The following is a 14089-nucleotide window of genomic DNA, read 5'->3' as shown; positions in this document are numbered from 1 at the left end:
TTGAATTTCTTTGAGAGACTAAATGTTGATGTGACATGAGTGGGAATTAGAAATTGAGGGATAATGATAAGCATGATTATGAGAGATTCTAGAAGGATTAATTAGGTTGAGTGGGATTAGGAAAACTGATTTGTAGGAATCACATGAATAGGTTAATTAATTAGAATTAATTAACTGAGTGGGTTTAGAGGAAATAATTATTGGAGAGGACTTTAGAAGAATAGGGGAATAATTAATTTATTTGATAACTTAATTATTGGACAATAGTAATAGAATTAATTAAATTAGGTTTAATTAACACTGAGAAGAATAAGGATAACACAATTAAGTCAATTAATCATGTTGACAAGATTAAATTAAATTACATATTAATTATAGGTGTCTACATTTTTCCCCTCTTTGATATAGCATCGTGAAATGATGTTATATAAAAGAAGAATAAAACATAGTGAAAGAAAAGGATAAGGACTACTAGTATGATGCCCCAGTCATGAGATGAAGAAAAGGATAAGGACTAGTAGTAGGATGCCCCAGTCATGAGATGAGGAAGAATGATGAGGAGAAGGGATGATGAGGAAGTAGTTGTATGCCCCCTCGAGAGGACATGCGGGTTCGAAGAGCACGGGTGTGCTCTCGAAAGGAATTAGAAGAATAAGTGATGAAAGGATGAAGATAATAAAAGAGGGAAAGGATGGGTTGGAGTGTTGTGAATGAAATGAGACAAAGAAATGATAAATGGATTAGATTTCTTGTTGAGAAAGTATAGAGAGAAAACCTAGATTTTATATTGTCATGGATAGTCTACACCACTGATTATAAGAACCAGGATGATATGAAGATCCTAGGCATGGATTGATGCTCAGTCAAACATGAATGCCTTGTACACAATCATGAAAGTGTTCATAAACACTAATGGAGGGTTGTTGGTTTAATCAAGGAAGACCTTCAAACACACCATGCCATGAAAACTATGCCTCATTATACACCAACCAAGACATACAAAGATATAGGATGATCAAGGCAACCTTGAACAAGTATAGCCCTAGGACATAAGATGAAAAAAAAGCAAAAAACTCATCCATGCAAACAACATGCACATGACCAATTGACATCTCTTGCTAAGAGTAGGACATGGATTTGGATAAACTGTCAGACTAGGGAAGGATGCATCATGATGGGTAGGTGATGGATAGATCAATGAACTGCCAAACATGGGAAGGATTTATCCCGATGGGTAGAATGATGGATGATAAAAGACAAGTGGGATGCGTAAGATCTACAAATGAGCAGATTGTTGCTTACATTTGATTAGGAAAGTATGGATGGGTGCTTGGATTAGGCACAAGTTAGTGTGAGCTCAAGTAGATGGGGAAAGCTCAGTTTGATGGATTGGAGAGGATTGGAAGGAGGATAAATGATTAGATATGAAAAAGGGGGATGGATGATTGAGTAGGACTGGATTGGGGATGGGATTAATGATTGCATTGGAAGCGATGGAGAATATTATTGGATGAGATAGGATTGGATTAGAAATTGAATATGATGGGGTGGATTTGTGAATAAGATTTGATTGACTAGAACCAATAACAAGGGAGAACCAAGGATTGGTAAGAGGATGGATGAATGGAAGGAGGGAGTTATTATTTGGATAGATGGATCAAGTGGATGTATATGGATAGGAAATGGAGGAATGAAGGATGGAGTCTAGGATGATAGAGACCCAAGGACTATGTTGCAAAGGAGTGAAATGCCCCGTACTAGAGGTAGTGGAATTAAGGATGCAAGGATGGTGGATAAAGATGTATGAGGTGGAAGGATAATATGTAATGGATATGGATGGTAGAGATTAAGGCTTGAATGCTCGAAAGCATGTATACATATACCTTATTTTGTGTCTATATGATCAAGATGAAAGATAGGAATGGAGGACTCATTTTGATAAGATGAGGGATATGAGATGGAGGATATGGATAGGATAGTCAAGATCAAAGATAGGAAAGGATTATAGACTTAGATAAGATGCATATGGATGGGCCGATTACATGGATGAAGCGTGCTCCCAAGTGTAGAGTGCAAGAGGGTGAGGGGATTACACATGACGGTTGTTTTCCATGTTTTCATCATGGTACTTACCCAAGGCGCCACAAGAAGTGGTTTTCACCATTGGATGAAATGATTTTTGTTTACTTTTTTTAATTTATTTATTTGTATTTTTCTTGATTTTTTTATTTTTGAATTTTTAGAATAGTTTGGATGGATAAGGATGAGGATGAGTGGATATGGAAGATAGTGGATGTGTGAAGGAGGAAGGGAGGACTTAAGCATATAGCTCCATGGATGGTATCCCTTAGTATTGCTTTGAACTGAAGGTATGCTCATAGATGTTGGTAACAATTGGGGAGATGAAATGGATAGGGGATGGAAGATATGGATTTGTAAAGGATTAGACTAATGGAATGGGATTGCAAAAAATGGATGGGGTTTTGATAAATTTGTGGAAGATCAACATTGGCACACACCTTTAAGGGTGGTGGAGTAGTGGAGGAGATGATTTTGGATTAGATGGAGGATAAAGTGTGGATTTTAGGAAATGAGGACCTAAAATAGAAGAAGGAGATGATGGGGTTGGGATGGTGGATTTTGGGACATAAGGATCCAAAATGGAGTTTGAAGATGGAGGAGTGTTAGATGGAGGATTGAAGGACTTATGAATGGATGGAGCTTTTGGATTAGCAAGTTTGGATGCCGATTTTGATTTTACTTTGGGATGCATTGCTTCTTTGGCAATCCACATAGTTCTTGAATTTTTCTTTTGGGGCCTTTGTGGCCTTTTTGATTTTTCTTTCTTTCGGATCATATTTTTTTTTAATTTTCAATAATTTAAAAAAAGGGGCAATGATAGGTTTTAATCAGCAGGAATCAAATATGATTTTTTTCTGACGATGACTGCGTAGGTAGTATGGCCATACTATCGTACCGTTTGAAAAAAATTTCAAACTCATTCTTCCATCACCGAATAGGGTCGAGTTATATATCAAATTCATCTCTTGGCCTCCTTGATCACAACCATGGGTCTGTTTTGTCCCACGGGGCCAAATTTGAAACTCCACGTCGAAAACCCGAAAAATGCAAAATCATGGAAACCCATTTTGAAATAAATTTTTATAACACCAGATCTGCAAAAAATTCCCACAAATCTGCAACCCACAACCTGCAAAAAATCCTCATATCTTGCTTTGTCTTTTATTAATACATTCTTTCATTGATTCCAGCAAGGGTTATAAACACCATTAAACTAATAGCTCTGATACCAGTTGTAAGGAAACTTGCAGTGAACTTTATGAAAATTTCCACATAACACAATTGAGATCTTAATCAAATCAACACAGAGAATCCACATGCAAAGAATAGACAACATACCCATGAAAATGTGACATAAGATATATCCTAGGAAAATCCTCATGAGGGAAAAACCCAGCCTCCCAAAGCATCATCCACCATGTATTATCAGCAATGCATCCATTATAATACAACTATGGAAAGCCTTCGAAAACCCATCCATAACCAAGCACTCCATGTGACCGAGAATGAATCCACACATCACATGCCATGCTTCTAACATCCACAAATGCTAACCTAGTTAACTAACCAAACCAAATAACTACCCTTGTGGTTGCTTTTATGAACACAAGCTCCCAGAAAACTACCAAGTGGTATTACAACAAAACCATGTTCCCAAAACCATGACACTAAAATATAATATTTTTTCTACCTACCCTTGACCCACATTTAATACTAGGTACTTCATCATAATTACATTCCCCAATATTAAATATATACAATATAATGTTGGCCATATGATGAAATTGATTATGTGTTGCACAAATTTTTTATCATTGATGTCAACACTTGCTATTATGGTTGTTTACCGGCTTCTGATAAATGGATTGGATTGGAAAGATAATCAGTTGATTGTCACCGGTATGATCTGGTTGATGGAATATGTTTGTATGGATGGTTCATATGCTTCTAAATTATGTTTCAGTTATTTGGTATTGACTTGATGATCAAATGATATCTTATGTTCTAGTAAGCTTTCTTTATTGATCTAGTAAGGGTTTCACCAGCAAAGCATATTTGATGTTATGCATAAGTGGTGTTGGTGCAGCTTCTAGAAGGGATTCCACATGCTGATGATGAAAGTTTTTGTGCCTCGTCTAATTGGTGTCATTGATTTGGTGTGTGTTGATCTAATTTAGGTCCGGTGCTATCTAGGTTATTGACCGATTTGCATGAAACATGTTGGTTGATCCTCAGGTTTACTTTCGAGATGTTTTATTGATTGGATGATATTTGTTTGGCCTTAGGCCGACATGTGTTATGATTTTATTTCAGAATTATGTAATGGATCTATTGTATTATCATTTGTGTGGCCGACCTAATTGGTTAGGTACCGAGTTGGTATAAATGTATGTAAAATCTCATTGTAGGTTATGAAGTATGGGAAAGGTGCGAATAATGTAATAATTATTTATGCAGAGGATTTGGTCGATCATAGGTGATCGAGTTGGCTTAATATAAGAGGTTTTAGACCTCCAGTATTGAGCTTAACTGGAACTGTAATCTGACATGTTTGATTCTATCTTCGATAGTTCTTCTCTCTAGATTATAATTGAAACATCTTGAGGTGGTTGACATATCTATAGTCAGTGAGACTCCATTGTGATGAGCAGTGCGCTCTAGGCAGTGTGCCTTCCTACATGTGCAGGCCCCCATTGTAATCATATACTTGCTACAAAAGTATCATCTAACTATGGGTAGGGTTTCCCACTATGGTTTTTCCTCATTGAGGTTTTCCATGTACAAATAATGGCATTATGTGTTATGGTTGCATGGTATTGATTCTCTAGTTTTTATTTATGCTTTAATGCTTAATCAGTTATATGGTTATAAGTTTTTAAGTGCTTTAATTTACATAATCAGTTAACAACTGATTCACCCCCTCTCCCCCCTCTCAATTGTTCACCAGTTATACTAACAATTGGTATCAGAGCCTGGTCCTCTTTTGGCAGGAGCTTAACCGCTTGAGGAAGATCCTATGGAAACTAATAGTTCAACTCATGTTTTTCGGAAGGACAACCCTAGGCTTGATGGAACAAATTATGGAGTATGGAAGATTCATATGGAGACTCATTTAAGATGCATTTGAAAGGAAATTTGGGAAATAACTGAGAATGATTACACTCCTCATAATCTAGCATCTAGCCTTCCTGCACTGGCAAACTTGGATAAGAAAATTGAGAATGATTGCAGAGCTAGAGAAGTCCTCTTAAGTACCTGATTAGATCAGCAAATCATGGAACTATCAGACAAATCATCGACAAAAGCTATGTGGGACAAGTTGGAGACTCTAAATTAAGGTGATCTTACTGTTAAAATTGCAAAACTTCAATGTTACTGGGTAAGATATGAAAGCTTGAAGATGGAAGAAGATGAAAGAAATTTTGCATTCATGGAAAGGGTTAATGAAATTGTATTGAGAATTCAGTGCTATGGTGGATCTTTGAGAGAGGAACAGATTGTTTCAAAAGTGTTGAGGGTTTTTCCATTGGCATATAAGATGAAGGTAACTGCAATTAATAAGCTAAGAACCATGCCTAATTCTTCTGTCAATATAGAGACTCTTGTTGGGAAGATATCTTCTTTTGAGCTTGAAGAATTTGGTCCTCCTGGAGCTACAAAGGTTGATACTACATTTAAGACATCTACATCATCAAATGACAAGCAAGATTGGAAATTTTTGTATGCAAAGGAATTGGAGGAGATCAGGAAAGAAGATGAAGAGCTTGAGAAACTTGAAGCCTTATTTTATATAAGCATACCTAGAAGCCTATCAGGAATAAGCATGAAGGAAAATCTCCTTTGAAATGTTTTGCATGTAATAAGATAGATCATTTTGAATCTAGATATCTTGAAAGGAATTTAAAATTGGAAGAAAGGGAAAGAAGATCTTTTAAGTGTAGCCTTGAATATTAGATCAAGCATAAGTACAGGAAATTCAAAAACAAATCATGCTACTATGTTGATGAGGAAGTAGTAACTGATGACTCAGAAGAAGAACTGACAAAAGATTTAGCTAGTGGGTCCGACAATGGAAAAGACTGGGTATTTTATGCTATGAAGGAAGATGATCTGGAACCAGTTATCAAGAATGAGGAAAAGGCCCTTGCAGAAAAATTTGAAGACATAGATGAATGGGTAATAGATAGTGGATGTTTTCATCATATGAAAAGTGACAAAGGAAAGTTTCTAACCCTACAAGAATTTGATGGTGGCCAAGTCAAATTTGGTAATAACAAGGCATGAATGATCAAAGGAAGAGGAACCATTTCATTGGATGGTAAGCATAACACTGATAATGTCTATTGTGTTGAAGGTCTAAAACATAATCTTTGAGTGTAGGATAGTTGGTAGACAAAGGATTTCAATTACAATTCAAGGATGAAAAGTGCAAAATCATCAGCAAATCAGGTTTGGAGATTGCAACGAGTAAACAAACAAAAGGTAACATCTTTCATTTGAAATCCGGTGAAAAGACATGTTTGATTGCACATATTGATGAAAGTTTTCTATGGCATAAGAGGTTGTGTCATGTAAATTTTGATTACATTGTAAAGATCAGTTCAACTAAGGAAGTTAGAGATTTACCTAAGATTGTGAAGCCTCATAATCTAGTATGTAAAGAATGTCAAATGGGTAAGAACATCAAAACTTGTTTTAAGAGCATACCTGAAAAATCTAATGATATTCTTGATTTGATTTATACTGACCTATGTGGTCTTGCTAATACAATAAACTTTCAAGGTGATAGATATTTTATGTTAATCATTGATGACTATTCTAGAATGATGTGGGTTTCTTTTCTAAGGGAGAAATATGAAGCCTTTGAGAAATTCAAGATCTTTAAAACTATGGTTGAGATAGAGACAGGAATGAAAATCAAGTGTTTGAGATCAGATCAAAGTGGTCAATTCACATCTAGTGTGTTCAACAACTATTGTGAGAAAAATGGCATTAGGAGACAAATATCTGCACCCCAGACACCTCAGCAGAGTGGAATTATGGAAAGAAAGAACATAACCATTTTCAATGCAGCCAGAAGCATGATGATGGAAGCTAATTTTCCTCATGTCTATTGGAGAGAAGAAGTAAGTAAAACAATTTATACATTCAACAAAGTTCGACATATCAAAGGAGATACTGGTAATACACCTTATGAATTATAGTTTGGTCATTCTCCTACTCTTAAATATTTCAGAATCTTTGAAAGTAAGTGTTATATCAAAAGAGATGATTCCATTGGAAATTTTGACCCTAGATGTGATGAAGGAATATTTCTTGGTTATTCAACTAAAAGAAAAGCATATAGATGTTATAACAAAAGATTGCAGAGAATTATGGAGAGTGCTAATGTGAAAGTGGGTGAGCAGTACAAAGACAAAGCTAAATCTTATGACAGTGAACTGATAGTGGAAATGATCATAATTGAACTAGTAGTACCTGTACGGGAACAAAATATTGAACCAGTTACCTTGACATCATCAAAAAACTCAACTCTAACTGAAGAGCAGCATAGAGAACCTGAAAAATCAGAAAACACCAAGGTATGTAAGGCTAAATCATTTTGAAAATCAAATCATTGGAGATAAAAACATGGGAGTTATGACAAGGAGAAGATTGGAAAATCAAGAGGTATGTTTCATTTCTCAAATTGAACCGACATCAGTAATTGAAGCTTGTAAAGATCAATGTTGGATGAAATCTATGAAAGATGAATTAGATCAGATAGAAAAGAACAATACTTGGACTTTAGTTCCCCGACCTAAAAATAAGAATATTATTGGAACTAAATGGGTTTTTAGAAACAAACTAAATGATGATGGACAAGTTATAAGAAACAAGGCTAGATTGGTCTGCAAAGAATATTCTCATAATGAAGGAATTGATTATGGTGAAACTTTTGCACCGGTATCTAGAATTGAAGTTGTTAGACTATTTCTTGCTTATGCAGCCTATAAGAACTACAAGGTCTATCACATGTATGTTAAGTGTGCATTTCTTAATGGAGAATTTGAAGAAGAAGTCTTTATTAAGAAACCAGATGGATTTTTGCTGACAAATGATAAAAATATGGTTTGTAGATTAAGGAAAGCACTATATGGACTAAAACAGGCTTTTAGACCTTGGTATGCAAGGTTGGATAAGTATCTTTTGAAGCTTGATTTTATAAAAGGTAATGCTGATAGTAACCTATATTATAAGATCTCTAATGATGATATTCTAATTATTGAAGTATTTGGTGATGATATCATTTTTGGATGTGAAGAAAAATTGTGCATGGAATTTTCTAATAATATGCAGAGTGAATTTGAAATATGTATAACTGGAGAAATAAGATTTTTCTAGGTTTGCAGATTACTCAGACTAAAAAAGTCATCTTTATGTATCAAACTAAATATCTAAGGGAATTGTTGAAGAAATTTGGTATGGAAAATTCTAAATCGGTTAGTACTCCTATGGTTACAAGTGAAAAATTGTCAATTAAGGATGTATCCTGATAGGGATGTAATGCAAGAAGGTTGTCAAGTGGCTTGTATGTTCACTAAGTAATAGGTCCTTGCTAGTTTCAAGGTTTTGTTGCTTAAAATTAGAGTGAAAACTGGTTTATATTCAACCTAGTAACTCTCCTTGTTCCACCTCCCTAAGACAAAAACTTCTTAGTTGCTCAAGTGCTTCAACTCCATAGTTGCTCTGGCTTGGTAACCTATCACCTTACTCAATTGGAATTCATTCCTCTATCTTTAATTGTTCTCTAACTGCACAAGGTCTTCTTTTATTGGTTTGTAAGCTTGTGTAAAGTTATACCCCCATGGGTGTCTTTGGCCTTCTACGTTTTGGAGTGTAGTGATCCTTCTCAAGTGCTACAACCAACTTATGGAGTCTACCTCACCAAATATGTTTAATGTATGCAAGAAAAACTTGTCCCAACTAGATTTAATGGTTTTTATGCCTTACAACCCTCTTTGGTGCACCCGATTTGACAAAAACCAATTTTTAGGCCTAAAATGGCCTACAAGGAATTAGCCCTTCTTTTGGGGTTTTGTGTTCATCCTGCTCCAACGATGGACTTCCAGACTGAAAGAATCTCATTTATGGATACCCTTTTGGGTGTTCTTGAAGATTTTCTAAGTTTTAAGGTCCATTAAGCCTTCTCCATGACTGTCCCAAAAATGGGTGCAAAAAGGAGGGTTTGGAAGGGTTTTGGTGGCAAATAATGACTAACACGTTGGAGACCTTCAATATGAACCATACAAGCTTGGTTCTACCATGCTACTTGCTAAATAGGCCATGAAAAGATAGTTTTTACACCTTCCAAAGGCTAGGAGATAAGATTTACAAAAATTGCTCATAACGCATATGCAACATTGACAACTTTTCCTTTCTTGTTTTCAACAAACACATCTTTAGTATGAAAACCAATTATATTCTAGATGTTGGCAATAAAAAATTATTACAGACAATGAAAGATTGTTGACATTTCAATAAGGATATTGAGAAGGTTGTTGATGATTATGGACATAATTGATTAAAGATGTTTTACTATCTTGATATTATTATTTTGTCATTGATGTCAAGAAATTGATTTTCTAATTCAGTATGATGTTGCCATATCTTGAGAAGTATGATATGAAGATTATAAAGAAGTCGGTAAAGACACAAGAAAGAATATGATGAATAAGAGGATAAGTTATTCAATGGGCAACTACTATCGAGTCAAACAATGATGAGATCTTGATGTTTTAGACTGTTTTAACATCATACATATGTTGTAAAATGTATAGGTTAATACTATACTATGTTATCAGTCAAAGAACCTAGTCAGTAAACCCTAAGGTTATTGCTATTGGTTAATGAAGGTAGAATGTCTACCGAGTGAAGTTTAGTATTCACTGAGTTGTAACTGAGCTATAACAGAATGCATTAATGTTTACATGTAATATTTAATGAAAGAAGCTAATGAGCTGGAGCGGATCAATGATTGGTAAGCCATGGAAGAAGTTTGTTAACGAATCTAAGGCAATGGAAAGTCGGCAGGAAGATCTACAACTTAGATTGAACCGCATTACCCTAACACAAGTTCCAAGGTAGGGTAAAACATTTTCAGATCGAAAGATACAATGAACCTGGACAAGATTGAAGATCTGATGGCTATGATTGATCATGGGAAATGTGATCAAGGAGATTAAGTGGTTAGAAGATTGTTTATAAATAGGAAAATGTTGATAAACAATGTATGTGGGCAAGTGTATGCACAAGGATGCTACATAGTGATTACCGAGCACAGAAGCTTGAAGACTTGTTAGAATAACAGTGTATTGATGCCCAGTAGATAGACAAGATTAGTTCTATGTCTAGATTGTATTGAACAAATAGGAATCTTCTTTAGCATTTTAGATGTGAAGTTGCAGATAGATTTTCATTACTGTTATTTTGTGAAAGTGATAGGAAATCTCTTAACCGAGTGGACTTAACAGTCTTATATGTACTTAACAGTCTTATATGTAAATCCTCTAACAAGGTGACATTCTGATTGAGTGTTTGACATCCTTTGATAAGGTCACTTCTAAAAAAGTGAAGATCCTAACAGATCTGAGGGAAATCCCTTGACTGGGTCACATCTAGCAATGTGTTTATAATCTTTAACAGGATTTGCATTTAACCGAGCATACTCTAGAAGAGTATATTTCTTAGTGGGTTCAAAATCCCACAGTGGTTTTTCCCTATTTGGGTTTCCACGTTAAATCTGGTGTTATGAGGTTTATATTGTTCATATGCTTTTGAGTTTGCATGTTTGATAGTTTTTGGTTATATGACTGATATATATGTTACCAAGGTTGAATATGATGTTTTTATGGATGATTAAGTTTGTATGATTCACCCCTCCCTCTCATCTTGTTGGCTATTGGATCTATACTTATATTAAGTATCAGAACTATCAATTGCTATCAGAGCTTTTGAATCTGAAAGGAAAGTTTAAAGGCACTTGATTTAAAGATCCAAAGATGTATAAGAGGGATGCACCAAAGCTGAACAAGTCAAGTTTCTCTACATGGCAAAAAAGGATGAAGCTACATCTATCAAGAGTTGGAGAATATGCTATATACTATCTGGAGAATGATTTTGTTGCACCGAGCACCTATCCATTGACTATGGAAGAGATAAAGGCAAAGCAAGAACATATTTAAGCAATGATTGAAATAACATCTGCATTGACTGATTCAGAGTTTAATAATCTAGAAGGCTACAATGATGCAAAGGCAATGTGGACTAAGCTCATATCTGTATATGGAGGAGATGAACATGTTCAAAGAGCAAAAGTTGATAGTCTGAGAGGACAACTTGAATCTATGTGGATGAATGAAGATGAGAACATAACCCAGTATAGTACAAGACTAAAGGAGATTGTAAATCAAATCAAAGGAGCAGGAGGAACTATTGAAGAAAAGGATGTAACAAGTAAGTTGTTAAGAACCCTTCTACCTGCCTATGCAATCTGAGTCTCTGCAATCAATGAATTGAGGTCTCTACCTAATATGCCAGTTTCCTTGGATGCTACTATTGGTAAGCTACATGCATTTGAGTTAAGTAATTTTGATAACAGTGGGTCATCGGTAAATAAAGTTGAATCTACATGTAGTTCTTTTCATCTGAATGAATCTAATGATTACAATGAAAGAAAGTATAAGTACTCTGAAGGAGATCACAGTGGAGCAAGTGAAAGATTTCGTAAGAACATGGAAGAAGTACACAAACTGTATGAGGAAATCAGAAAGCAGGAAGAGTTTGAAGCACTATTAGCCAAAAGGTTACCGAGAGGCAAAGGTAAGTATAAAGGAAAACTACCTTTGAAATGTTTCAATTGTGATAAGATAGGACATATGGCTTCTAACTATCCTGACAAAGATTTTACTGAAAAGAGAGATTACCGAGATGATAGACAGAAAGATAACCATTATAGAGGACACCGAGACTTCAGAAGAAGAGATAGAAAGACATGCTTAATAGCTGATGAGGAATCTAACGATGATAAATCAGATGAGACTGATACAGAAGAAGTTGTTTATGTGGCTATCAAGGATGGATCAAATGAAGAAAGGTATGAAGAAAAATCCCTAATATCTCACATAAACACTAATTATTCTTGGATTATAGATAGTGGATGCTCACATCATATGACAGGAGATAAACACAAGTTTGTTAAGTTAGAAGATTATGATGGAGGCTATGTTAGATTTGGTAATGATGCACCATGTTCGGTAAGAGGTAAAGGATCCATAACACTTCTTGATAATGCAAGATTCAATGATGTTTATTAGGTTGAAGGTTTGAAATACAATTTATTGAGTGTAGCACAGCTAAACAACACAGGTTACCGAATAGAATTTTAGAAAGGAATTGTCAAAATTCATGACAAGAATGGAAAGTTAGCTGCTACTTGGACACAAAAAAAAGGTAATACATTTCACCTTGACTCAACTCACAATAAGTGTTTGCATGCAAAGATTGATGATACCTGGTTAGGGCATAAAAGGTTTTGTCATGTTAATTTTGATAATCTGATCAAAATAAGTAAGAAGCACCGAGTAAGAGGTCTACCGAGTCTTGAAAAACCTGAGAATGCTATGTGCCGAGGATGCCAAATGGGTAAGATGACAAGATCAAGCTTTACAAGTAAGTCCTACACTTCTAAGGGGATTTTAGATCTTGTGCACACTGATCTTTGTGGTCCTATGAAAGTTCAAAGTTATTATGGTGATAAGTATTTCATATTATTTGTGGATGATTATTCAAGGATGATGTCAGTAATGTTTTTAAAAGAAAAATCAAAAAATTTTCAAATGTTTAAATGGTACAAGGATAGAGTTGAAAATAAAATAGGAAGACAATTAAAATGTCTTATATCAGATAGAGGAGGAGAGTTCACATCTGATGAGTTCAACCTTTTTTGCAATGATCATGGTATAAAAAGACAAGTCTCTGCACCGAGAACTCCACAGCAAAATGGAATAGCTAAAAGAAGAAATAGATCTATTGTTGATTGTGCTAGAACACTGATGATTGAGAAGAAGGTTCCACAAACATTTTGGAGAGAAGCAATAAGCACAACTGTTTACACCTTGAACCAAGTTCAATTGAAGAAAGGTACTTTGAAGACACCTTATGAAATCTGGTATGGCAAAAAACCTAATGTAAGTTATTTTAAGATCTTTGGAAGTAAATGCTATGTTCATAAAGATGATAGAAATGGCAAGTTTGATCAGAAAAGTGAAGAAGGAACATTTCTAGGATATTCCTCTAGAAGCAAAGCATTTAAATGTTTGATCAAATCATCTAAGAAAATAGTAGAAAGTGTAAATGTGAAAATTGATGAATTTGCACAAAGAAATGATGTAGGAAATTCCAAAGAACTAGAAGACTATGATGAATTTGTCTATGTGCAACCAAGAAGTCCTACCAAGATAACTATTGAAGAAAATGAAGAAAATATCTAGTTACCGAGTGATGAAGAAGATCATACAGAGCCTACCAAGCCTGTATTAGCCAAGTATGTCAGAAGACACCATGCACCAAGTCAGATTATAGGACATAAAGATGATCCAGTGATGACAAGGAACAAACTGAGACAAAACACATGTTTGATATTTGAATTTGAACCGAGAATAGTAAAAGAGGCTTTTAATAGTGAAGATTGGATAAATGTTATGACTGAAGAGATTGATCAAATCAAGAAGAATGACACATGGACATTGGTTCCAAGACTGAAGGAACAAAAATGTAATTAGTACAAAGTGGATCTTTAGAAACAAGCTAAATGAAAAAGGGGAGGTCATTCGGAATAAAGCAAGATTAGTTTGCAAAGGTTATGCCCAAGAAGAAGGAATTGATTATGGTGAGACTTTTGCACCTGTTGCTAGACTTGAAGGAGTAAGAACATTGTTAGCATATGCTGCTTTCAAGAACTTCAAGG

Source organism: Cryptomeria japonica, chromosome 11 (genome assembly GCF_030272615.1).
Source record: "Cryptomeria japonica chromosome 11, Sugi_1.0, whole genome shotgun sequence".
NCBI classification, from domain to species: Eukaryota; Viridiplantae; Streptophyta; class Pinopsida; order Cupressales; family Cupressaceae; genus Cryptomeria; species Cryptomeria japonica.
The sequence above is the reverse complement of the archived record's forward strand: the minus strand, read 5'-3'. Positions refer to the sequence as shown.